At 43.0% G+C, this 24077-nt stretch overlaps 1 protein-coding gene and 1 long non-coding RNA gene across 2 annotated transcripts in view; one reads left to right on the top strand and one right to left on the bottom strand.

Annotated features, from left to right (window-relative positions):
* LOC103562892 (secretoglobin family 1D member-like) overlaps window positions 1-24077 on the top strand; it is a 206371-nt gene that overhangs the window by 22483 nt on the left and 159811 nt on the right. The window lies entirely within an intron of this gene.
* LOC103562889 (uncharacterized) lies at window positions 15416-19274 on the bottom strand. The gene is made up of 3 exons (XR_011524133.1): window positions 19129-19274; window positions 16724-16911; window positions 15416-15555 (listed from the first exon to the last, which is right to left on the bottom strand). It is a non-coding gene; the product is annotated as an uncharacterized lncRNA (long non-coding RNA).

The raw sequence follows: 24077 nt of genomic DNA, 5'->3' as shown, positions 1-24077 counted from the left end.
GATGGAGACGGCAGCATGTGGCCTTGGGGGCTGAAATTTTAAGAGTCGTCTGTGCAGGGGTGACTGTCTTTCATATTTCTTCATGGGCCACATGTGCAAATTTGGGTGGGATTTCTATGTGTTGTACGCAGTGGATCTTTAGTCTGTGATGTGTGAAGCTTAGAGTCAGTCATAGCTTTCCAAGGCTCCTGCGTGATGCTTAGTCAGGTGGAGGGCTCTCGGTAAGCTACTCTTTTATCAGCCGTCCTCCTACTGTTCAGCAGGGCAAGCTCAGAAACTGGCTACTTTGTTTCCCACTTTAAACTTGTTGGTGCAGGCACAGTTTCGTCCTAATCTAGGGAAAGTAACTGCTTCATCCTCAATTTCATATCTTTCCCTCGTCCCCCTGAAATATCTAATTCTAGTATTCAATTCCAAAACCCATCGTGGTTTTCATGGTGCCTGTGATGATGGTGATATGCCCTTAATGGAATGAGATGCTACATGCAGCTCCATAGCAGAGGCAAAGCCCTTGAGGAAACTACCTTAATTTTCTAGAATTAATGATAATCCTTTGGGCTCATACACCTAGACACACTGTACTGGGGCTGTCCTGTACTAGGGTTTGAGGACCGGGAATTCGTCCATAGGGCCCTGACAACAACCTTTAGCCCAAAGCCTGCCCTCCCTGTCAGTACTCATCTGCATAACAGTAAAGGGGGAGGGCCACGAGCATGAGGACCGTCACCAGCTTCACGGTGGAGGCAGCTCTTGTTGGCTGGTCTCTGATGTGGCAGGGATGGAGGGACTCACTCTGGAGGGGAGTACCCAGAACCCCTCCTTTTATTCTCCTAGTGACCACCTTAATCCCAACCATAAATGAAGGAATGAGTCACAGGATAAACCTGGCGTTGGACAAGGAAACAACAGCAAGAATCAGCCAGAACCCAGCCAGCCTGTGCTCTGTTTGTAGAAACCAAGGAGGCAGAGCTTTGTGGGCCTTGCAAAATTTGGGAAATGAAATAGTGATACCTGACTTAGATGAAATTAAGGCAAAAGTACTTTCTGAATAATAAAGCAAACTGCACCATTGTGAGCCTGTGTTGTCATCCTGGTGTTTCAAAATTAATATTGTCTTCGTCATTATCTCCTCCTCATCTTCTTTCCCCTCTTCTTTCTCTCCACCTCCTTCTTCAAGGTACAAAAAGTTTCATATCCTATGAGTCTGTTCGTGCTGCTTTACCCAACACCTGGACTCGGTGTAATAGCACATAACCCCGCCAGGTGGCAGTCTTCGCTCACCCATAGACCTTTTTTCATTCAGGTGCCCGAAGTTTGGGAAATATTGATGTCTCGCCGTCTCTGCAGGTTGTTTTTACAAAGACGATCTCATTTCGTTAAGTCAATTTAATAAATTCACTCTGTTATAAGTCTATGAATTAATTTTTTTCCTAGTTTTTGTGAGCTGTTTAGGGGTTTTCTTCCAGTGAAAAGATGATGTGAAGAAGAATCCTTATTCTTTAGAGAAGGTAGTGCTCAATGGGGGAACGGTGAGATCTGGGCTCATGCGGGTGTGGGTTTGAATCTTGGCTGAAACACTTAGTAATGAAATGTCCTAAGGCAAGTTAAAGTGCTGGTCATTCCGAGCTGCTTTTTCCAAATTTCTAAAATGGGAATAAAGGATACCATGCTTGGTTTTGTAAGGATGACAGACACTCTATGCAAAGACCCTATCATAGTGCTTAAAACAGGGTAATCTTAAAAATTTGGGAGGTTTTATCCATCCACACATCCATCCATCCATCCATTCACCCATCCATCATTAAGCAATAACCATGAGCTTCTCCTGTGATAGGGCCCTGTGCTGTGTGCCACAGATTCAGTTGTAGGAACACCTTAGAGGAAGACCTTGCTGTGTGGAGCTCACCTCTTACCAGGGAGGCAACAAACAAGCCTACAATTGAGTGATATTCAACAGTGACTGTGTAAAGAATGACAACACGACCATCAAGGGTAGTGTGCTGCACAGAGGTCCAGGCAAAGCTATAGGAGGAGGGGCTTTTAAGCTTGGATGAGTGGACAGCGATGTCCAGGGGAAGAGAGTTCGAGGCAGAGGGAACAGTAAGTACAGAGGCCTGAGAGTAGATGGCACTTAGCAAGGTAAGGAATGTGTTCCTCTTGGTGTCAAGAGAGGGACAAGGCAATCTCATGTGATAGAAAAGCCACATCAGATTAAGCAGGGTTGATGTGAAGATTACAGGAACTAGAGAAACAAAGTTGGCTTTGGATAAGAAAAACAAGGAATGGATGAGAGAGCCAGAGAGATGTGTCAATAGTTATTTGCCTGCAAGTGCATTATTTGCTGTCCAGATTATATGGGACATCTTTGTTTCCGTCCTTCACTGGAGCATAACTTGCCAAGAACAAACCTGATTTAGGAAGGTTATAGAAACAGAAGGTAATTTTCTTATATGTGTACTTTCAGACAGTTTACATTTGCTGGTGATTTTCAATCCAAAGTCAAGCGAAGGACTTTAATAATGAAATGGCATAATATTTCTTTCACCAGGACTTGATAGGGACTCTACCGTGGACGACAGTTGTTATGGACCTGCCATGCCGCCTGCTGGGACACTGGACCCTTCAGAAGTTTCTTACTTAGTAAAGAAAATTCCAGGTCCGCCCCTGTGGCTGTGTTTAAAGTTCTGTGCACTCCATTTTGGTGGCCTGGGTTCATGGGTTAGTTCCCAGGTGGGAATCTACTCCTTCACCAGCCATGCTGTGGAGGAGTCCCACATACAAAAAATAGAGCAAGATTGGCACAGATGTAGCTTGGGGAAAACATTCCTCAGAAAAAAAAAAAAAAAGGAAAAAAAAATTCCACCCACATCACGTACACAGTGCCCACAATAAAGAAGTTGTGTTTTCTTTACCTCCACGTTTTCTCCATACAACTGATGATGATCATTCTCGAGTGAATCAAAAGACAATAATTTGGCCCAGAAAAGACTCTTTTGTAAACTAGCATTTACAGGGAGACCCAGGAGAAACAAAGGTTGTGTTGCTGGCCTGATTTTTGTCTCTCCCCAAAACGAGCTTTGACTCAGGTCCCCAAATTCAGTTTAGAAACTAAGGAGTAAAATGGCCTTCAGCTTCTGTGTTTGTGGGACATTTATCGACCACCTACTATGACAAACCATGGTGCAGAGTTAAATGAGTCCTATTCTACCTGGAATGAGCTAGTGTCTTTGGGGAGAGAGAAAGTAGGGGGTAAGAGGGAATTATATTTGGACTGTCTAGAGGCTCATAGAAGCCCTGAGATATACTCACATGAATACTTTGGTCATTTGAGGCCTTCCCATACTTAATAAAAACAGTAACATTCAGTGAAAGCCATTTTTTATCACTGAGTCTTGCATTGGCACAAAAGCCTACAAAAGTTATTTTGAAATTGAGATGATCTAAAATTTTTAAAATGTGAGTTACTGATAGCAGCCCCACAGTATTTTGGGTAAGAGATGCAACATTTGTTTTTTTTTTACTCATTCTGTAAATCTGGTTCTGCCCTCACCTCCAGGGCAGTTGGGACATTAACCTCAGGCACCTCCTTTGGAGGTGAGCCTCTTCTTCCTTAAGATCATGGCAAAGTCTAGACCGTGGGTGGAGTGGTATTTACCCAGGACAGAAACTCTAGGAAAGGCTCTGGTCTTGGGGACACCTTGCTTGTCAGTGAGATGTTCGTTGTTCACAGTGTCCAGGCCATTCCTAGACCAGGTGCCTCCCTTGCCTTGGGCCCTGCCTGGTGTGGAGATTTCACAGCTGTGTATCTTTGTACAATGGGAACAGTCCTAGGATTGTCATGAGGCCTGAATGCGTTACGACATGTGAGTCCTTAGAACATGGTTGAGCACAGACTAGGTGATATCCACATGTCAGCTGCCAGTGATTAATTTTATAAAAATGAGAAGAGTGTTATGATAAACCTTGAAGGACTATTGGGACCTTTACAGGCCACGGAAGACTCTGATTTTACTTTCCATTTTCTGAAAAGATCTAGAGATCATCATGGTCAGATCTCAGGTCAAAGTCCTAAGTTTGAAAATAAAGCACTGTATTCTCTCTCAAACATATTCTACATACTGTTGGTGTATTAATTTTGCTCATATCCAGTACCAATCCATATTTACCTGTTTTGAAAATTCATCAAACATCAATGGCAAACAATTACATAGCAGTTACTTGATGCAGGGCACTTCTGAAAGCCTCTTTTAATCTTCACAACAACCACCCAATAAACAGGGTGATGATAAACTTATTGGCCAAACTGGGGTACTTTGGAGGGTCAGTAAGTGGATGGAATGCTGGGATAACAACATAAATCAGGATCCTCCTGAGCAAACAGATGTGTGGTTACCCTCCCTGTGAGGTGGGCATATCGTTTCTCCCCAGCTGTAGATAATGAGAGAAGAGAGGTCAAGTAACTTGACTAAGGCCATGCAGCTAGTGAGTGGCAGAGCCTGGATAAGGATCGAGGTGTTCTAATTCGAGAGATAACTCTTGACACTATTGACATCCTGACTCTGAGCCATATAACTTCACGTTATGGCTCAGATGGAGCCTTGTGACCTTGATTCCCACAACTGCTGGAAGTGAACTTCAGGCTGATTTCTGTGCAGGCCCCATAGTTTCTGCTTGAGGCCTTTGCTCCCTGTGAGCTGCCCGCCCTCACTGTTCTTGCCTCAGTCCCACTGAATTGAAACTCCTTATTCATTGCCAATGCCACATCAAAGGCAGCCAACTTTCCATGCCCTCTTCTGGCCCCTGAATCTCTGTGGACCTCCCTTTCCGTCACCCCATGGCTCTCCGTGTGCAGCTCCCTCCTGACATCACAGGACCTGATCCCATGGCCCTTTCCTCTCTGTTCATGCTCCTTGAGGGCGTGGCCTGTGCACCCCTGGTCTTTGTGTGACAATAGTCAACATGAAGCTGCTTAATTAGTTGTTGTGTAACTGCTTTTCAGAACAGATTTTGAATTTTTACTAAGAATTTACTGATTATATTACATGTTTTATTCCATCTATTTAGAGAGATGATCTCATTTCAATTTGAGTCTTTAGTAAAGGCAGGGATCTAACCCAACACTAAAACCAGACATCACTGACCACAGTGATGTCAGCATCATGGTGGAGTGAGATGTCCCCTTAGACTCTCCCCTCTAAGATACAACAAATAGGACATTCGTATACCAACAGAGGACATTCACACAACACCAAAGATGTCTGAGAGACCTACACAGCTGTACATCTGAAGGTGGAGGTGCTGTACCCCCTGGAGGAAGTGGAAGGAGGTAAGGGGAATCTTCTTTCCCTCCTGAATGACAGTGAACTCTGGACTATGTGTGGCAGTGAGAGGAAAGGGGAGAGGGATGTCCCTCTGTGGGAACACCATTGCTCTCTGAGTTCCCTCCTATCCCATGGGAAAGTCTCACACAGAGGTAACTAAGTGATAGCGGGGGTGTCTTCATCAATCTATCACCACAGGAGAGCAGATAGTGAGGGCTGAGGGAGAATGCCCCTGGGATTGTGCAGATGAAAGAAATCACCCCAACCCTCACCCAGCACTCCAGTTCAGCCAGTTGGCCAGAGTGCTGCACAGATAGAAAAGCAGCCAGCGGCTGGAATGAGCAAGCTGTGCATTGTGGCAGGCTCAGAATACACAGCCCCTGACCCCCACCCAGTAGACAAGTGGAAGCTGTGGCCAGATACTATCACTATGTGGAGGCACAAATCCACACCATCAAGCAGTATTAAAAATTATATTAAAACCTCAGACCAGAAGGAAAATGAGAAGTACCCAGAAATCAATCCTGAAGCACAGAAATGTATACTCTAAATGACAGAAGGACAGGAAAAGGAGCAATAAGATGCAGCATTAAGCCATAATGTATCAATAATCACTCTAAATGTAAATGTCTTAAATTCTCTATACAAAAGACACAGAGTGGTGGGATGGATTAAAATACAAGACCCAACAATATGCTTCCTCCAGGAAACACATCTCAGCTCCAAAGACAAACACAGGCTCAGAGTGAAGGGATGGAAGATGACACACCAAGCTAATGGCAAACAGAAGAAAGCAGGTGTTGCTATACATATATCAGACAAAGTAGACTTCAAGATAAAACAGGTAAAGAGAGTCATAGAGGGGCAGTATATAATGATAAAAGGGACAGTCCACCAAGAAGACATAATACTTAGCAATATTTATGCACCCAACACAGGAGTGCCAAAGTACATAAAGCAAATATTAACAAACCTAAAAGGAGACATCAACAACAACACAATAATAGTAGGGGACTTCAACACCCCACAAACATCAATGGATAGATCATCCAGACAAAAAGTCAACAAGGAAACAGTGGAATTAAATGAAGGATGAGACCAGATGGACTTTATAGATATATATAGAACATTCCATCCCCAAACAGCAAAATACACATTCTTCTCAAGTGTGCATGGAACATTCTCAAGGATAGACCATATGTTGGGAAACAAGGCAATCCTCAATAAATTTAAGGAGATTGAAATCATATCAAGCATCTTTTCTGACCATAATGCTATGAAACTAGAAATCAACTGCAAGAAAAAAGGTGGGAAAGGGAAAAAGATGTGGAGACTAAACTACATGCTACTGAACAACCAATGGATCATTGAAGGAATTAAAGGAGGAATAAAAAAATATCTGGAGACAAATGAAAATGAAAGCACACCATACCAACTCATATGGGATGCAGCAAAAGCGGTCTTATGAGGGAACTTCATAGCAGTACAGGCTGACATTAGCAAACAAGAAAAATCTCAAGTAAGCAATCTTAAACTACACCAAATAGAACTAGGAAGAGAACAAAGACCACACTCAGCCAAAGGAGGGAAACAATAAAAATTAGAGCAAAAATGAATGCAATTGAAACAAAATGGCAGTAGAAAGGATCAATGAAACCAAGAGCTGGTTCTTTGAGAAGATAAACAAAACTGACAAACCCTTAGCCAGAATAAGAAATAAAGAGAGAAGGCTCAAATATATAAAATTAGAAGTGAACAGGAGAAATTACAACAGATACCATAGAAATAAAAACGATTATAAAAGAGTATTATAAAAAACCGTATGCCAACAAATTGGACAATCTTGAAGAAATGGATAAATTCTTTGAGTCTTACAACCTCCCAAAACTGAATCAAGAAGAAATAGAGGATCTGAATAGACCAACCACAAGTAAAGAGATTGAAACAGTAATCAAAAACCTCCCCCAAAATTAAAGTCCAGGACTAGATAGTTTCTCTGGAGAATTCTACCAAACATTCAAAGAAGATTCATTACCAGTCCTTATCAAACTATTCCAAAAAATTGAAGAAGATGGAACACTTCCTAACACATGTTGCAAGGCCAACATCACCCTGACCAAAGCCAGACAAGGGCAATACAAAGTGGGAAAATTACAGGCCAATATCACTGATGAACATAGATGCAAAAATCCTCAACAAAATATTGGCGAACCGAATACAGCAATACATTAAAAAGATCATACACCATGATCAAGTGGGATTCGTACCAGGGACACAGTCATGGTTCAACATCTGCAAATCAATCAGTGATACACCACATTAACAAAAAGAGGAATAAAAACCACATGATCATCTTGATAGATGCAGAGAAAACATTTGACAAGATCCAACATCCATTTATGACAAAAACTCTCAATAACATGGGTATCGAAGGAAAGTACCTCAACATAAAGGCTATATATGAAAAACCCACAGCCAACATCATACTCAATGGGGAAAAACTGAAAGTCATCCCTCTGAGAACAGGAACAAGACAAGTGTGCCCACTCTCACCACTCTTATTCAACATAGTACTGGAGGTTTTGGTCAGAGCTACTCGGCAAGAAAAAGAAATAACAGGAGTCAAAATAGGCAATGAAGAAGTGAAACTCTTGCTGTGTGCTGAGGACATGATTTTATATATAGAAAACCCTAAAGAGTCCATCGGAAAACTATTAGAAATAACAACTGCAGCAAAGTTGCAGGGTACAAAATCAACTTAAAAAAATCAGTTGCATTTCTATACTCCAATAACAAATTAACAGAGAACTCAAGAATACAATCCATTTACCATGATAAGAAAAAGAATAAAATATCTAGGAATAAATCTAACCAAAGAGATGAAAGAACTATACAGTGAAAACTATAAGATATTACTGAAAGAAATGAATGGTGACATAAAGAAATGGAAAGATATTCCACGAACATGGATTGGAAGAATAAAGGATAAATAAATAGGCAAAATGTCCATACCACCTAAGGCAATCTACAGATTCAATTCAATCCCAATCAGAATCCCAATGACATTCTTCATGAAATAGAACAAAGAATCCTAAAATTCATGTGGTGCAACAAAAGACCCTGAATAGCTAAAGCAATCCTGAGAAAAAAGAGCAAAGCTGGAGTCATCACAATCCCTGACTTCAAAATATACTACACAGCTATAGTAATCAAAACAGCACAGTACTGGCACAAAACCAGGGACACATCAATGGAACAGAATTGAAAGCCCAGAAATAAAACCACACATCTACAGACAGCTCATCTTCAACAAAGGAGCTAAGAGTGTACAATGGAGAAAGGAAAGTCTCTTCAATAAACTGTGTTGGGGAAACTGGACAGCCACATGCAAAGAATGAAAGTAGACCAGTATCTTTTGCCATACACAAAAATAAACTCAAAATGGACCAAAGACTTGAACGTTAAGACCTGAAACCATAAAACTTCTAGAAGAAAATACAGGCAGTACACTCTGTTACATCAGTCTTAAAAGGATCTTTTTGAATACCATATCTACTCAGACAAGAGAAGCAAAAAATACACAAGTGGGACTTCCTCAGACTAAAGAGCTTCTGCAAGGCAAGGGAAACCAGGATCCAAAGGAAAAGACAACCCACCAACTGGGAGAAAATATTTGCAAATTGTATATCCTACAAGGATCCAATTAAACTGGATCTGTTTATTGACTTGAGTCAGTGAGCTGTATTTGTAAGCTGGGGGGAGGATCAAGTGTCAGCAATTTTCCCTCCACTGCAGGTCCACATTTTCTTGCTAATCACTACCATCCACAGTTGTGAAACTCTGGTCATTAGAGGAATTACAAGGGGTGTGTGTGGGAGCTGATATAAAGTATTTCCACTGCAAGAGCAGTGAATCTATTCTGGGGCTGATTTACTCCTTCCTTCCACCCCCCCCCCCCCCCCCGCCGTGGACAAAGTCCATGTCTAGAGATGTTTGTGGTGTCCCCACAAGGTTAGTGGTTTGCTATTGGCATCAAATGAGTAGAGACCAGGGATGCTGCTAAACAACCTGCGATGCTCACAGCAATCACTCAAAAAAGAATTCTTCAGCCTCTAATGTCAGTAGAGCCATGGTTGAGAAAATGCCATAGAGAAATGTCTAAAACCTTTGCCTTTATGGTGAAAGGTCAGTAGTGCGAGGTAGCCTCATACATCAGACAGTGAGTGCAGCTGCAGTGCAGACACATGCCAGCAGGAATGTGGGCATCCGTTATCTAGTGTGCAGATCTCAGCTTCATGGCCCTGCCTCTGCCCCTATGCTCCCCATTCTTTCTCCCTTCTGTCATCCTCATCTACTTGTCCTTCAAGATCCAAATCAGCCAGCATCTCCTCACAAAGTCTCCCTTCCTGGAGAATGCAAGCTCATCAGGGCTTTGTTCTTCCTTATCTACAGACCTTTAATTTCTAAGGTAGAATCTCATTCTCAGCGATATACCTCATTTCTTTCTTTAGTTCTCTGTCTTATGTCTTGTCATTTAAGACGATAATTAATTCCTTAAGGAAATTCATTATTTATTTCAACAAAATACTTGCCAGCCCTGTGGCCCAGTGTTTAAGTTTGCGTGCTCTGCTTCAGCCGCCCAGGGTTTCCCCGGTTCGGATTCTGGGTGCAGACATGGCACCACTCGTTAGGCCATGTTGAGGTGGTGTCCCACGTGCCACAACTAGAAGGACCCACAACTAAAATATACAACTATGTACTTGGGGAATTTGGGGAGAAAAAGCAGGAAACAACAACAAAAAAGAAGATTGGCAACAGTTGTTAGCTCAGGTGCCAATCTTTAAAAAAAAAAAAATACATCAAGTTCCTCCTAAGTTTGGTGCCGTGTTGATTCTAAGTATTGATTCCTGGGAAAATTTGCAGTATCATAACCTATTTTTTGCCAATTTTCATCCCTAACCATTTCTTTTGTTCTTTTTCTTCTATCCTGGCCTTCCTTTTCATTTCTCTGTTACAACTTTCTATATTTTCCGAAATTTTATTTTAAAATAGTGATATAGGACCATTGTTCAAAAGGAAAATATTGAAACACAGCTCCAATGAGAGGCACTAGACTCCTGTCCATTCCTAGCCACGCTACGTTGTCTCACGCTTGTCTACAACTTCTTTCACTGTGTTTCCTGGTATTGACATGTTCTGAATATTGTGTTTTACAGTTCTCTCCTGATTCATCTATAAAAACCTATGTTATATCCCGTGTTTACTGGATTCAGTGATTATCTTTCTTTATCTACTTCTTCTTTTTGGCAGAACATATCCTCTGATACATTCCGAGAAAAAGCTCATTGGAGTTAAAGCTTTTGAAGATTTGCAGTTCTGAAATATCTTTATTTGTCTTCATGCTCAAATGATAGTTGACTGCATATAGAATTATATTGGTATGCAATTATAGGTTGGAGCCTCTGAATTTTTAGTATTACTCCTGTGTCTTCAGTCTTGTGTTGATTCGATTTTTATTCCCCATCCTTGGACCTGACTTAGTGTTTCTTTCTGAAAGGAAGAACTTTCTTTAGGATGATGTTCTAGAAAGTCACAAAAATGTGTTTCAATGCGGGAAGAGAATGGCCATTCAATTTCATATACTTCATTTCTAGGAAATTTTCTTATAGTATTTCTTTGGTGGTTTTCTTTCTACCATGATCTCCCTCATTCTGGAATCTTATTAGTTGGATATTCTGGATGGATGCTTTAACATTATTTTCTTTTCTCTCATATTTCTTTATTTTTCCTACTACTTTTACACTACCATTGTTCCACTATTTTATTTTGTCTTCCACTCCTTTATTATTTTTTCAGCTGTCATAGTTTTAATTTTTCCAGAGCTCCTTTTAGTACTTTGAACATTTATTAAGCCATGTAGAGAATAAAAGATTTTAGTAATCAGGGCCTTTTGAAGACCCTTGAAGGTATTTCATCAGAGAAAGGTCTGCCTGGACCAGAAAACCTGGACCAATTCTAGAGGAGTATGAGTCAATTCAGAACTTTCTTATCTTCCCGTCTCTCTCCTTTTCTTATGCCCTAACAAGGTCAGAAAATATGTTTAGTAGCTGGGAGAAAAAAAGTAGAAGTAAAGGAAAGAAGGAAGAAGTCTTAATTTTGAGTCAATGTACTCTTAATTATTTTACAGGCCTGAACATTCTAGTTTCTGAATGAAGACATTGAACTTCACATCATAGGAAATGAAAATCTCTGAAGTTTTGCTTTAGTGAGCTTATGACAAAACCAGAGCTTTGTGTTCAGAATACAGACCTTGTCATAGAGAGTGAGATGGCTGCAGGGAGAAGATACTTGAGGAGAGCCCAGACAGAGTGTGATAGGCCTTGTCCAGGGGAAGAATTTAGAGGCCTCAAGGAGAAAGTCAGGACTCTGCATGAGTCAGTCCTTTGTACTTGGTTAAACTGAATTTATGAGTTTGAACCAGAGTTTCTTAAAAATGAGTGATATCTTCAACAGAGAAAAATCCAGGAGGCAAATCAAACAGAGAGTTGACACTAGATATAATTTGACTTTGAGCTGCCGAAAGCTCTGGGGGAATGTGTCCAGTGGGGATTGAAATATAGGCCCTGCTCCCTTTATAGTCATTTGCTGCATTGCAGACACCTCTGACTGTGGAGTCTTTGTGTGTTTTGGTACAATATACATAACATCAAATTTACCATTGTGACCATATTTAAGTATATGATCCAGTTGCATTAAGTTCATTCACAATGCTCACTACTGTCCATTTCCAGAAACTCATCATCATCCCAAACAGAAAGTCTGTACCCATTCCACAGTAACTAAACCTCTCTCCTCCCAACCCTAGCTTTTTGAGTCTTGCGTTATCCCGCCTCATGCTCTTAAACAACAGCCTATGAAGAAAATTCTCCTGTGTGAGACCCTAAATTTACTAGTTTTATAAAGTGAAACTAATGAATGACCTGCAATTACCAGATATGAAGAGCTATAGAAATTGCCAAGGAAAGGTCTCAAGGTGACCACCTTGGTGATGCTGGGGGCTCTTGACTCTTGTGGAGAGTCTGGTCTTCCTCCCTATTCACTTGCTTGCTGCCTCTCTGGGAGGTGGAAGTGAGGAGATGGGGACAACGTGGGTTCTCCTTGCAGAGATACCGATGTAAATGGGGCCTGGGCATTATTTGCTTTTGAAATCTTCCCAGCTGATTCTAACACAGAGTCAGGGTTAAGGAACACTGGATAGGACATTCTTCATCCCCACGGTCAGTGATGGGAACATCTTTTACCTTCCTGGAGAGTAGTAAGGACTAAGTGAGATAGAACAGATAGACCTTCCAGGATAATGTCCAGACCATAGGGCTGCTTGATGCATGTGAACCCTCAGTGTTTTAGAAATAATAATTATGGCTGATAATATTTGCTGTTCTATATTATTAATTTTTCAATATAAGCTCAAAACAACTCTGTGATATGAATATTATATCACAGAAAGAAAAAGTGATAATGGAGGGAGGTGTATGTCTGTCTGTGTGCACATGTGTGTGTTTGTGTGCCTGTGTGAACGTGACTGTGTGTTTGTCTGTGTGTATGTCCGTGTCTGTGTGTGTGTTAGAGTGTGTGTGTGTATGGGTTTGTGCAAGTGTGTGTGAAAATACGTAACTCTGTGTGTGCTGTTGAGCGTAAAATATGTGTCTTTGTCAAAGGTTTATTTTAGAATGTAAGAGTCAGAGAGGGCTTCAGAGAGGAGGAGACATGAAATGGACACTACACATAATACGCCAGCTGTCCTGTGCAGGGAAGGATATAGAGCCAAAGGGGATACCACATGCCCTGGTGCAAGGGTGTGATTCAACATGATGCATAAGCGAATGAAACGTAGACCATGATGACTTAGCACAGAATCCTTCGTGAACAGGAAGATGAGGTTGGAGGGCTGCCCAGGGACTGGATCTTGGAAGTTCTTGTGTGCAGCGCCAATGATGGGACTAGATCCTCCAGCTGTGATTCCAATCTGGGTTTTTCAGGGTGTTGCAAGAGCTCCATGAATCCTTGTGTCCACTGAACACAGTATGTAGACTGAATATGTAATGTGTTTCATAAAGTAAGGACTAATTTAAGTGTACGTATTTCTTGATGCGAATAAACATACACATGTATTGTAAAAGCATGCTGATAAATGATAATAGTAGATAACTGTTATCTTCTATTTCTCAGTCAAGAAGTTGTATAAAAATCCCTACTACCTGTAACTTGAGAGTGAGTTTAGGATTAATAATAACTCCTCTTGTGTGAAACATTTGGAAACATGTGCCCACTACTATTTCAGGGTTACCGAAGAGAGATCAGGACCATGTTTTGGTTTTAGGAGGGTCATTTTTGTGTCAATGAGGCGGATGTATTGTATGAAGGGTATCTCAGCCCAGGAGACCATTTAGAAGAACTTTGCACAAGCTGGAAGGACTAGGACAGGATTGTGATGATGGCTGTGGGGAGTGAAAGGAGGGGATGCTCAGAAGTGATGCTGTGGCAGGGGAGGGGGTAGGACTTTATGGACTCTTAGATGTCAGGAGGGAAATGAACTATATTAAACTCACTACACTCCCCAAAATATTCACATCCTCATCCCTGGAACTTGGTATTCTTCCTTGGAAAAAAGACTTTGCAGATGTGATAAAGTTACAGATTTTGAGACGGGGAGATTCACCTGAATTTCCTAGTGTCTTCTAAATGCACTCCCATATATTTTATATGAAGGAGGCAGAAGATTAGACACACTCAGAAAAGGAGGAGGGAATGTGACCTTAAGCGACAAAGATTGGAGTATGTGGCTACAATTCAGGATAGCCATCAGCCATTAAAGCTGGAAGCAGCTATGAGATTTTCATCTCCACTTTTCAGAGGGAACAATGATTTCGATTGCTGACACAATGATTTTGGAGAGTGTTACAGAGTTTGGACTTCTGTCTTCCAAACTTTGAGGAACTAAGCTGATTTAAACCACCAAATGTGTGGTTGTGTGTCACAGCAGCTGCTGGAAACTAACCCAGAACCTATGATGCATCCAAGTTTTCTGGGTCAGCTGCCTCATTGGGTGGTGGTTCCATTAACCAGGGTTGGGGGAGGGGTGGCACATGTGGAAGAGGAGTAGGTTGTGGGAAGACTGTGAATTCAATTTTGTATATTCCTTCAGAAATAACTGTGGAGTGCTTGAATGAAGTTGTCCAAATGGCAGCTGGGTGCTTGTTTCTGGAGCTCTTGGGAGAATGTGAGGGATGAAAAATTAGCCTGAGGTGTTGGTGAATGGTGTAGACGTTGATGAGCCATGTGAGTGAGTGTGCAGAGTGAAAAAGAGTTAAGTGAAATTGAACCCTTGATATTCACTAAAATTGAGAGGTAGATGAAAACAAATTATGCGGGACAGTTCATAGGATTGAAACTACGGTGAAGGGGTGAGGACCAAATAGGTTATGATGAGGATAAAATATTAGCAATGCTGCTGTTTGCGAACCATGTGACTGGCCAGATTGTTAGAATCCAAGTATCGCTTAGTAAAGACCAGTAGCAGGAACTTTTTTAAAAAATGCTTTTTGGTGAGGAAGATTGGCCCTGAGCTAACATCTGTTGCCAATCTTCTTGTTTTTCTTTTTTCTTCCCAAAGCCCCAGTACAGAGTTGTATATTCTAGTTTTAAGTTCTTCTATGTGGGATGCCACCACGGCATGGCTTAATGAGCGGTGTATATGTCCATGCCCAGGATCCGAACCAGTGAAGCCCCAGGCTACCTATCAAACGAACTTAACCACTGTGTCACCTGGCCGGCCCCAGAAGGAACGTTTTAATTGCTTTTTACCCTGACCATGGTTTTTACCCATGGCAACATAAATGGGAACTCTGTAAAGTAATGCAGCTTGATTCATGACAAACATTTCCTCTTGTGATCCCTGCACCTCAGGCTGCCATGGGTAACTGGAGGTTGGGGTTTTGAAATTTACTAGTGATGACACCCTGGCCCCTTCATGATGAAAACCACCTCAAGTCGAGTCTAGAGACTGTTGGATAATGACAAGACAAGTAGAGAAGTGCAGGGCAAGTAATTTATTGAAGCAAGATGTTGAAACCTTTGCATTTTCCAAGAAAGAGCAGGCGATCATTGCGAGACAGGGGTATTACGGTAGGAGACTTGATAAACCAAGGCGAGTACACTTCAATGATAATTTTGCCTGAAATAGAAAAATAAAGAAAGAAATGGGAGATCAGTCATGCTGATCCTGGAGATGACACATTAACATAGACCATTGTCCCACTAAGACGTCAATGAAATTTCAGCCAACAAAAGGCAAATGAGAGATAACAGGCAGGACCCCAGAGTGCAGTAAACTAAATAGACCTGATACAGTTACAACCAACCATGCAAATCAAGAAAGAACCATTTCCATAGTCCAGCAACTAAACCCGGAGGTGACCTGAGAGTAGGACTCAGGTTTCTATGGAAGGAGCGGGTTGAAAGGTTGGACGGAGCAGCCCAGAATTTCTTTTTTCTGATTTTCCAGGACAGAGGACTCTACTATTTCACTCTAAAGGGGATACAGGGTTGAGCAATGGAGACAGGGGTGGCAGAGGACATAGGAAGTACTGCTTTCAGGAGATTCCTAGCCTCGGGATGTGGCAATTCAACCTGATGGCACATGTGCTTCTCAGCACTGAGAATCCAGCCTCTGTGGGCATTTGCAGCTGAACCTTATGACCCACATCAAGTGGTGGATGGGCTGAGAGATACATTTCACTATCTGGTTTCTTGATAAAGACATAATTTAAGCGTTTCACCTTCACATGTGGCTGTAGGAGACATAACAAGGAGTAGAAAGGTGGACCAAGGAGCAAGGAGTTGGCCTTGGCTCTGCAGAAGCTGGCAGAGAACCTAGGAAGCACCCCCTCCTTTCTGACAGTTGGCAGGGGGTAGTTTCCTCCCTCCCACCTGTCTCCCCATTCCACACTCCCCACACTCCCGATGAGATTCCACAGGGACTGTGTCCACTGGGTGAGGGGACTCGCCCTCAGGAAAGCTCCCAGGCAGAGAGGCAGCAGTACTTTGGCCCTTCAACATCACTGCATGGGGCCCCGGGTGTCCTCCTCCTCAGGACACTATGGGGAGCCTGGTGCCCAGAAAGAGGACCTGAGAAGGAGGAACAGGCCCAGATGCTCTGTGAGCCTGAGTACAGCTCAGCAGATGTAATGTTATCATCCACCCTTTGGCCACTGGTCACCCATCAGAGATGAGCAGTGAGGCAGGTGCCTCCACCATTTGTCCCAGTCAAGAGCAGAACCCTGACCTCCTCCTTGGCTGTTCTTCTGATCAGAATTCTCTATGCACAAAGAAGAAAGAATTACCAATATCTCTGAAATTATCAATCTGTTCTTCAAGGTGATATTATTTGTGCATTGCTTCACTTGCAGCTTGGCCTCAATAAGTTCATCAGGTGCATTGTATTTCTGAAGTTGTGCCTTGTAGGGTAAGTCAGGAACGAATAGAAAGGCTGCGAGATCAGTAAAAACGGATGGACAGATGATATCAGTGGCTGGAGTGGAAGAAAAAGAAATACAATTAATGTGAGGAAAGGCAATTTTTCCTATGGTGCCTGATGTTAGAACTATACAGGAAACCCAGGATTTTATATTCCCATCTCATCATTGAGCTGATAATAATGTGAGGCCCTCAAGCTCATGATGTTTTCAAGGTCATACTGCAAGCGGCAGAGCTGGGACTGAATGCCAGGTTTCTTGATGCCTAATTCCTTTTTTTCAAGCTCATGCCACTGCTTTCCAAGACTTATCTGGCTTGCTGAAATTCACTTTCCCTAGATTTGAAGAATATTACGTTTTGCCTGCTAATAGAGTGTTGCCTTCTCTATCTTACATATTGGGCAAGAGGAGATTTTTGATAATACAATTGCAAATAAATGGTAGATTCAGAACCTTACCAGAGACCATAAGGGAGAGTAAATTTGGAAAAGAGTAAGTAAACCATTCAAACATTGGAAGATGCTATTTTGAGACCATCGTGAAGAATAGGATTGTGTTGTTGGATACGGACATAGCTAAAAGGCTAAAGAAGATAAATCTAATCACTTTGAACACATTTGAAACTCATGCACAAGGTTATCACTGGCTCTTTTATTCTGCCGTGATGTTTAGAATTCCTCAGAGAGGATGAGAGGTGGGAAGTGTGGCTCATTCCTGACTCCAGTGGAATTGTGCTGACTTACAGTAACTGCTTTTCCTGGTCTGGCTTCTCCATCCCCGAAAGTGTTTGCAATCAGCCTGCAACCTGGGATGTGCCCTACCAGCCTCTGATCTGACCCCTGGCCAGACTTCAAACTAGGCAAAGAATTTGGAGAGGATAAAGTCAGAGGCCACACTGGGAAAGAGGTGGACATTTAGCAAGTCAGATGATCGAGAAACACTCCACAAAAATGGGTCAGTATCAAGCGCATGAAGACATGCAAAAGTATTGTTGACTGAATGGCTAGAATTAATCTAGAAAAACACAAATTGTAGCCCTAATCGCTGTACTAGTCCTAGTCCAATTCCTGGTGGTAATCCTAGAAAACTAGTAGAAAACTGGTAGTACTTGTAGTACATTGAGTGCTGCTTATTCACAGACCCCATTTGAAGATTGATAATTCTGAGAACACTGGCTCTTCTCTTTCTTTTTTTAAGATTGGCACCTGAGCAAACATCTGTTGCCAATCTTTTGTTTTTTTTCCTTCTTCTCCCCAAAGCCCGCCAGTACATAATTGTATATTCTAGTTGTAGGGCCTTTGGTTTTCCTGTGCGGGAGGCTGCCTCAGCATGGCTTGATGAGCGGTGCTAGGTCTGTGTCCAGGATCTGAACTGGTGAAACTCTGGGCCACTGAAGCGGAGCCTGCGAACTTAACTGCTCAGCCACAGGGCCAGCCCCATACTGGCTCTTCCTCAACTGAAGATGCTCCAAAAATTCTTCCAGCTGTAAGTGTTTATGAATCTGAAACTATGAGTTAAAAAGCTGTGGGGGCTGACCCAGTGGCACAGTGGTTAAGTTTGTGCTCTCTGCTGCAGCGGCCTGGGGTTTGCTGGTTTGGATCCCAGGCGCAGACATAGGTACTGCTTATCAAGCCACACTGTGGCAGGCATCCTACATATAAAATAGAGGAAGATGGGCAAGGATGTTAGCTCAGGGACAATCTTCCTCAGCAAAAAAAAAAAAAAAAAAAAAAAGAGGGGGATTGGCAGCAGATGTTAGCTCAGAGCTAATCTTCCTCAACAAGAAAAAAAGCTGCAGACTCAATTGGCACCTAAAAAACTCTGGAAGGTGAACATCTGATAACTACGAGATGTCAGCTCAATATCTAGAGCTGGACTCCTGACACACTTCATCCCACTCCATGGTCATAGCTACTCTTGGTGGTAGCCATAAAAGCTGTGACAAGAGGAGACTTAGGGAGTTTAAGCATTTTGTTCAAAATATCTGTAAGTGGCAGAGCCATGGTTCACATCCATCTCATGATGTCATGCAGCTTCTCAAACACAGATCACAGACAAGGAGTCAAGCTCCTTAACATCTGCCTGCAATGACTTCTTGTAAAATTTTCATAGTATTGGGATTTGATAAAATGCACCTTGGACTTTTGGGGGGCTAGTTCACAAATAGAGGAAAAAGTCGGGAGTTTGATCTGATCACCCCAGTTAAGTTCACCCAGTTCAGACAAAGGTTACTTACTACAGCTGGTGCTGGACTGATTAGAAATGATACTCACCCCCATAGCTGCAAAGGGCCAGAGTGACCAGCAGGACAGACAGGGACAGCCTCATGGTGGTTCGGTTGCTTTGAGCTTTCGGCTTTAGCAAACAGTGAGCTATTATGAGCTGCACTCAGGAGCCTGGGGAGTCCAGGGCTATGTGTACTTGGAGAGCTTCGCTGGTCCTGCCCACATGGCACATGGCAGGTCACAAGGTCTGGCTTCCAGCCCTTCCTTCTGACTCCTCCCTTTCCCTGGAGGGTTATGCCATCCATCTGTGTCACATTGCCCTGGCCTCCCTTCTTCCTGAGTGGGGAACCGCAGGAAATCAGCCCTGAGGGATTCTGCTCTGTCCTCCAGGAGGGCGTTCAGCCACCTCTGGAAATGTTTCCTGTTTGCCTTTGACCTTTTGATCCTTGGACCTTTGTTTTTTGTGTTAGTGCAGAGGCACAGGTGTATTCTGACTTCAGGAGGGCAGATCCAGGGACTGGGAAGCTGGGGGCTGCACTTTGTTTACAGAGACAGGCTCCTAGGGAGACCTAATTTGACCCCTCCTCTGCATGCTGATAACTGACCTGGTTCAAGTGCACACTGATCAAGTCTGAACAAGAATTGTCTTCTCCCTCAGCTCGTCTTCCATCACCTTTGTCTTCACACAGAAGTACCTTAAAACACTATTGAACACGTTCTACCCTTGGATACCTTCTTTGGGGAAAAACTCCTTTGTCTGTTCTCTCCCTGGCTCATTCCAAGCCCAGAGACTTTGTTTCTGGTGGAGATGACAACAATGAGGAGGTTCACATTTTCAGTCCACAAAGAGCAAGGCTACCATGATGACTAGCCACCCACATATCATCTTAGGCTGATGTGATGATTAAATGAACTCAATGCTCTTTTTTCCCCAAGGAGTTCTGGGGTGTCAGGAGCCAGACAAGCATCACAAGTGTGGAGTTTCTCTGCTCTTGGGCTCTAGGCAGGGAAGAATGAAGAGACAGGTGAACAGAGTGAGTGCACACTTCCCCTTCCTCCGTGAGCTCGAGTCTTCTATTTAAACAGAGCTTTGCTACCTGGGTCAATTTCATTTTTAATGGAGGTGAAGGCAGCACCCAGCTAAAGCAATACGCTCCCCACCCACCACTCCACTCTTGTGCTATCCTGCTGTGTGTGAGTAGGAAGCATTTTCTTTCATCAGAAATTACCCGCTTAAATGAAAGCATATTTGAGAGGACTTACACTCCTGGCCAGAGGTTTGCAGACTCAATAGAACAATCAAATCACTTGGGAGCTTTTAAAAAATATGGATTGGCTGGCTCCCCTCTCTAGATTTTGATTCAGTAGGCCTGAGGTGATGCCCAGACACCTGTACTATTCAAACTCCACTGGTGATTCTGTGCAGGCAGTAGGACTGAGAAGCACCACGAAAGTCCTTTATTAACAAGAGGCATGTTTATCAGTTGTGTTATCAGTGAGCACATTGCAGTGTTTGCATAATCCCAGCTGAGGGCCACAGTGGTACCCACATCAATTTCACAGGATGGTGGGCGTTCCTGTAGGCAGCTCTGCCTCCGCCACCATGAGCATGGTGGTGAGGACCACAGAGACCTGGGTTCAGATTGTTTGTAGGCTCAGACTTTAAGAAATTTAAGACCTATAGAAATTCAAGGAAGAACAAACTCCTTATGAGCTGTGAACTCTTCAGGAAGGAAGCCTTCATGTGGAGGTGATGACTGAGTTTTGTCTTGAAGGACAAACTGGATGAGAATGACAGAACAGAGAAAATATGAGGAGCTTCCAGGCAGAGGCATAGCCGTGAAGCTGAGCTCCGCACCCTAGAGAATTACAGATGCCCACACTCCTGCCAGAGTCTGTCTGCCCCGGGGCTCCACTCTGTCCACTCACTGTGAGGCTACCTCATACTACTGACCTTTCACCAGGATGGCAAATGCTTTTAAATATTTCTTGATGCCGTAGTTTCTCAACCATGGCTTTATTGACATCAGAGGCTAAAGGATTCTTTTTTGAGTGGATATGTCAAGCATCGCAGGTTGTTTGGCAGCATCCCTGGGCTCTACCCTCTTGATGCCAATAGGACACCACACACACTGTGAAGACAACACAAACATCTCTGGACACTGACAATGTCCACAGGGGTGGATGGAAGGAGGGAGTAAATCAGCCCCAGAATAGAATCACTGCTGTAGCAGTGGAAATACTTTATATGACATCCTCCATACACTCCTTGTAATGCCCATAGGGACCACAGGTTCACGATTGTGGATGCTGACAGACTGCAAGAAAATGTGGGCATGCAGTGGAGGGAAAATTACTAACAAATAGAGAACATATTGGTGTAGTTACCTAATGAACCATGCGGCTGTCACATGTATATGGGATGAAATATTTAAACACACATTTTATGGAAATGTCAACTTGTGTAAAGTTCAGGGTTTTCGTGAATGAGCCAAGGATAATTACCCGGGACTGACGCCTGATCCTTCCCCAGCTGCCAAATACGGCTCACTGTCCCAAGTCGTTAGATGGATGTGGTTTATATTGGATCAAGGTAATGGGTACTTCTGGGGAACAAGGAGACCCAGGTGGCCCAGGCCCTGAGGGCATGGGCTCTAACTTCCTCCTCTCCTCATCTGCCTCCTCTCTGTTGTGACTTCAAAGTCCTCATCCAGGAACAGAATGAAGGTGGTGTCGGCACCAGGATGTCATGCTGACGTCTGGTTTTAGTGTTGGGGTTGATCCCTAAAGATCAAAGATTCAACTTTAAATGAGATTCTCTCTCTAAATAGATGGAATAGTGAAACAAGTAATATAATCAATGAATTCTTTGTAAAAATTCAAAATATGTCCTGAAAGGCAGTTACACAACAATTATTTAAGCAGCTACATGTTGACTATTGTCACACAAAGACCAGGGGTGCACAGGCCATGTCCTCAAGGAGCGTGAACAGAGAGGAAAGGGCCATGGGATCAGGTCCTGTGATGTCAGGAGAGAGCTGCACATGGAGAGCCATAGGGTCCTGGGAAGGGAGCTCCCTGGAGATTTGGGGCCAGGAAAGGGCACAGGAAGTGGGCTGTCTTTGATGTGGCAGTGGGAATGAACAAGGAGTTTCACTTTAGTGGGACTGAGGTGAGGACAGTGAGAGAGGGGAGTTCCCAGGGAGCAAAGGCCTCAGGCAGAAACTGTGGGGTCTGCACAGAAGTCCACCTGGAGTTCACCTTGGGCAGTTGTGCAGTCAAGATCATAAGGGTCCATCTGAACCATAATGTGAGGGTCCATAAGGCTCAGACTCAGGAGGTCAATAGTGTTGGGATCTGTCTCTTGAATCAGAACACCTGGATCCTTGTCCAGACTCTGCTACCTGGTAGCTGTGTGCCCTCGGTCAAGTTACTTGACCTTTCTTGTCTCATTGTCAGCAGCTGGGGAGAAATGATATGCCCACCTCATGGGGAAGGAGACCACACATCTCAGTTTGCTCAGGAGAATCTTGGTTTATGTTGCTGTCCCTGCATTGCATCCATTTGGTGACCTCTTTCACGCTCCAAAGTACCCCATTTTGGGCAATAAGTTTATCATCAACCTACTCATTGGGTGGTTGTTGTGAAGATTAAAATAGTTTTTCGCAAGTGCCCTGCATTGGGTAAGTGCTTTGTAATTGTTTGCCCTTCATGTTTTATTGAATTTTCAAAACAGGTAAACATGGATTGGTGGTGGGTATTGAGAAGAGGACAGGGCCAACAGAATGTAGACTATGTTTGAGAGAGAATACAGTGCTTTATTTTCAGACTTAGGACTTTGACCTCAGATCAGAACATGATGATCTCTAGATCTTTTAGAGAATGTGAAGGAGATGCGGAGTCTCCAGGGGTCTGTAAAGGTCCTAGTCATCCTTCAAGGTTTATCATATCACCTTTCTCATTTTTATAAAATTAATCACTGGCAGCTGACATGTAGACAGCATCTACTCTCTGCCCAGCCCTGTTCTGAGGACTTACATATTGTACCTCATTCAGGCCTCACGACAATCCTAGGACTGTTCCCAACGTATTAAGAGACACACGGCTGTGAAATCTCTGCAACAGGCTGGGCTCAAGGCAAGGGAGGTGCCTGGCATAGGAATGGCCTGGATAACATGCACAAAGCACATCTCATAGACAACCAAGATGTCCCCAAGACCAGAGCCTTTCCTAAAGTTTCTGTCCTCAGAAAATACCTCTCCACCCATGGTCTAGACTTTGGCAGCTCTTAAGGAAGAAGAGGCTCACCTCCAAAGAACATGCCTGAGGTTAATGTCCCAACAGCCCTGGAGGTGAGGGCAGAACTAGTTTTACAGAATGAGTGAAAAAAAAAATGTGGCATTTCTTACCATAAATACTGCGGGGCTGATATCAGTAACTTACAACTTAAAAAATTTAGATCATCTCAATTTCAAAATAACTGTTTTGTAAGCTTTTGTTCCAATGCACTAGTCACTGAGAAAAAATGGCTTTCACTGAATGTTATTATTTTTATTAAGTATGCAAGGGCTCAAGTGACCAAAATATTCATCTGAGTATATCTCAGGCCTTCTATGAGCCTCTGGACAGGCCAAATATAATTCTCTCTTACCACATGCTTTATCTCTTCCCCCAAGACACTAGATCATTCTGGGTAAAATCGGAATCATTTAATTTTCCCCCATGGTTTGGCATAGTAGGTGATCAACAAATGTCCCACAAACACTCACACTGAAGGCCATTTCACTCCTTAGCTTCTGAATTTAATTTTGCGACCAGAGTCAAAGTTTCTTTTAGGAAGAGAAAATATCAGGCCAGCAACACAAGCATTCTGAATTTTGGTTACTCCTATTTTCCCCTGTCAATGCTGGCTTACAAAAGAGGCTTTTCTGGGCCATGTTATTGTTTCTTGAGTTACCTGAGGTGATCATCATCAGTTGTATGGAGAAAGCACGGAG

Source organism: Equus przewalskii, chromosome 11 (assembly GCF_037783145.1).
Source record: "Equus przewalskii isolate Varuska chromosome 11, EquPr2, whole genome shotgun sequence".
In the NCBI taxonomy this organism is placed as follows: Eukaryota; Metazoa; Chordata; class Mammalia; order Perissodactyla; family Equidae; genus Equus; species Equus przewalskii.
This window is presented reverse-complemented; position numbering and strand designations above follow the sequence as displayed.